The sequence below is a fragment of the Echinops telfairi genome, unplaced genomic scaffold, assembly GCF_000313985.2.
Source record: "Echinops telfairi isolate 266 unplaced genomic scaffold, ASM31398v2 ScPeMD7_7420;HRSCAF=8458, whole genome shotgun sequence".
NCBI lineage: Eukaryota > Metazoa > Chordata > Mammalia > Afrosoricida > Tenrecidae > Echinops > Echinops telfairi.
This window is the reverse complement of record NW_022111320.1, coordinates 1,989,333-1,992,838: the sequence shown is the minus strand read 5'-3', so window position 1 is coordinate 1,992,838 and position 3,506 is coordinate 1,989,333. Positions and strand designations below refer to the sequence as shown.

At 55.6% G+C, this 3,506-nt stretch overlaps 1 protein-coding gene across 1 annotated transcript in view; it reads right to left on the bottom strand.

Annotated features, from left to right (window-relative positions):
* Positions 1 to 845, bottom strand: part of LOC101660869 (TCDD inducible poly(ADP-ribose) polymerase) — a 34,557-nt gene extending 33,712 nt beyond the window's left edge. Inside the window, exon 1 of the mRNA XM_045297451.1 lies at positions 773 to 845. The gene's annotated coding sequence lies outside the window, so the exon portion shown is untranslated. The remainder of the gene's footprint in view (positions 1 to 772) is intronic.
* Between the last annotated feature and the right edge of the window lie 2,661 nt (positions 846 to 3,506).

Here is a 3,506-nt window from a genome sequence, read left to right as displayed (position 1 = left end):
CTTCTCCTCCCTCCAAACGATCACCTAGGCCAGCAGTCCTCAGCATCCCCGTCCCCCCACCCCGCCTTCCCTGCGGCCGGCCGGCGCCCCTCGCAACCCTCCGCCCAGCCTTCCCCAACGAACGACCCCGCGGCGCCCCGCTTCCCTCCATCCCACAGCGCTCCCACGGCTAACTGCCCCCACACCTCCTCCGCAGACGACCTTCCGGAGAGGCTCCCAGCACCGACCCGCGAAGGGCCAGGGAGACGCCGCCGCGGGCGCTACCCTGCGAGGCGGGGAAGGAGGCTTCCCAGCCTTCAAAGTTCGTCTGGACACCGCCCGCAAACTTCTGGGCTGCAGCGTGCACTGCGGGGCCGCCGGAAGCCTCCCGGCAGGCGCCGTGCCCTCCCGGGGTCGGCGAAGTGCTCCGCGCCCAGAGCGCTCGGGGGTCTGCGCGGCGAGAGCGGCCGCGTAGACGCTGCCGGCCCCGCGCCCGCCCGCCCGCCGGGAGGAAAGCCTCCTGAGAGGCAGAAGCCGGCGCCTCAGACTCAAGCCTTTAATGCACTAGTCGGATCTATACACCTGCCAGAAAAAGCTCTAAGTGACCAGGACGGGTAAATCTCCCTGTGGTTCCGATGGGAGTCGAGTGAATTCGGTACCCCAAAAGCACCTCCTAAAAGCCCGTCGCCCCGGATCCGCGAGAACCCGGCACAGCGCTGGCGCGAGGCCGGCGCCACTCTCCTCGACCCTCATCCCGGCTGCGGCCCCTCGGTGCCCTCACGGCGCCCTTTACCTGAACCGGCAGCCCGAGAGCGCGGGCGACAGGAGTCGGGTCGCGACGCTGGCGGCTCCCGAGCCGCGTCCGTGCCCCAGGTCGGCGCCCAAGGGGGGAGCCGCTGTCTAGGGGTCGCAGCCCGGCAACGCCGCAGGCAGCGCACGGGCCATTCTGCCGCCGCAAGCGCACGAAGCCGCGAGGACACAAATCAGCGACCTCGCTGCTAGTCCAGCTAGCTCGCCTGTCACCTCGAGCTCTGCTTTAAAGTGGCTTCCGGTCCCGGCTCCCCGTCCGGGGGGCGGATCCTGGGCGGTGAGGGGCGGGGTCAGCAGAGGGGGCCGGGCCCTCAGTGGGTGTCGGGAAGGACGCCCGTCCGGTGCGCGCGCGCGTGCGCTCTGCCTCCCTGGCTCGGAGGCGCGCGGACAGGGCGGACGGTGTGGTGTGCTCCCGCGAGGGGGCGTGTCCTTCCGCGAGTCGGCTCTGTCGCCGGAGTCCGCGTCCACGCGCTGCGGGGAGCGCGCCTCGGCGAGAAGGAGAAGGTGGCGCTACGTGGGGCGGGCTCCACCTACCTGCGGACAGAAGAAGGGTCACTTTGTTCCAGGATGACCCAGGCGCCCGGAGGAGGATGCGAAACGAGTCGACCCTTTTCGATGCGGGTTCGTTGCTTTATCTGCTGCCTCTCAAGACGTCTCCAGTTCCGAAGGACACCGGGTCCAGCGAGAAGGCCAACGTCTGCGTGGCCACCAGACAGGGCCGCCCGTCCCATGCCAGGCGGGCAGGACCGGCTGCCCGCCCAGGGTCTGATGCCTCCTCTGGTCGTTGGCTTTTGTGTTCCCCAAGAAATGGTCTCGTCTTGTGCAAGTGAAACCTAGCTTTTAAATTCGAAAACAGATGCGGACAGATAGATGCATATTTTAAAGCTTACAAACACTATGGTGGTTTATTCATTCAACAACTATTTGTTGAGCCCTTACTACGTGCCAGACCTATACTAGACCGTGCTCATCCGCAGGGAGCTTGTAGAACACCAATACCAAATAAGCAGCCACAACTCACTGCCATTCTAGTCCATTCTGACTCACAGTGGCCCTATAGTGCAGGGTGGAGCTGCCCCTGTGAGTTTCCGACAGTCACTGTTCATGGGAGTAGAAAGCCTGTCTTTCTCCCGCAGAGCGGCTTGGGGTTTAGAACTGCGGACCTTGTCGACTGCAGCACAACTCAGAACCACTACCACCATCAGGACTCCTCTAAAATGTGCTTCATGCATGAAATTGCTGTAATGTATGGATTTTATAATATGTTAAATTTATGTAATCTATTTTTAAAGGTTCTGGTGGGAATGAAAGGAATGGCTGTCTCCCCACTAGCACGACACGGAGTGGACACTCAGGACATCAGTGAAGGGTTGTGAGTCACATTACCGTGGTTTAAATACCAGATTTGCCAGTTACCTAAGTGGGAGACTGCATACATTAGTCTCTATAGAAATATGTTGCTTATCTCCAAAAGGCACAGAATACTAAATCTCTGCATGGGATAATTGTGAATGTCAAATGAATTTCTGAAAAGCATCCTTGACTAAAATTGCTGGGCAAATTAGTTACAAATAGCTTTCAAGAATAAAAGTCTAGGTAATGTGGCGGGTTGTTTCTTAGGCTGCTAACAACAAGGTCAAAGCTGGGACAGACGCACCTTCTGCTACTGCTTTGGGACCCTCGGGGACAGCCCTCCTCTGGCTCACAGGACCCCTGTGTGTTGAAATAGACTCGATGGCAGTGAGGCTTGGGGCTTGGTTTTCAAAATGGTAAATTGATCATAAGCCACATTTTTGTCTCTCAAATTTATAAGCAATTAAAAAAAATGCTTAAAGGAGGTATGCTCCCTGGTTCATCAAGGAGATAGCACATTGGATAAGAGGAAATTTTGAGCAACTGAAAGCAGATGGATTCTATTAAAAATAAAAATAACACACCAGGATGAGCTGAGCCCTCCATTTAACTCAAAACATGCATGCCATTATGAACAGTGGAAGCTATGGACAGGAGCAAAGGAAGAAGCTGATGGACAAGGCTTTGTTGAAGTGTCTCATTCATTAGGCCCTTACATCTCTACACAGTCATACACCTTCACAAATAGGCAGCAGAAAAGGGGTGTCGAAAGACAGCAATACTCTTTCATAGTGCACTATTCCCAGGTAGCTGGTACTACCAGGTTGGAATTGCTGGGAACAGGGAATCCCCAAGCTCAGAGGGAGCAGCCACAAGAGTACCCAGATGACATGTCCTACATTCCATTGACACTGCAATCACTGATACTGCACAAACAGCGGAAGCTGATTCTTCTCCTCCCTCCAAACGATCACCTAGGCCAGCAGTCCTCAACCTGTGGTCACAACTCTGGGGGTTGAACAACCCTTTCACAGGGGTCGCCTGATTCATAGCAAAATTGCAGTTATGAAGTAGCAACGAAAATAATTTTATGGTTGGGGGTCACCACAACCTGAGGAACTGTGTTAAAGGGTCTCAGCATTAGGGAGGTTGAGAACCACTGACCCAGGCAGAGGCATCTACCGACAATCGCACTATCAGTAATCACCAATTATTTGAAAGGCACCAATGACATAGGCTCACGTGAAAGAAAAGAGAGTTATAATCGTGTTATATAACAAGACTTTTAAAGTCTAATTCGTACCTACATTGAGTTAGGGGATTTTCCATGAAACAGCAATTGTGAAAAACAGCCCAGGAAAGCT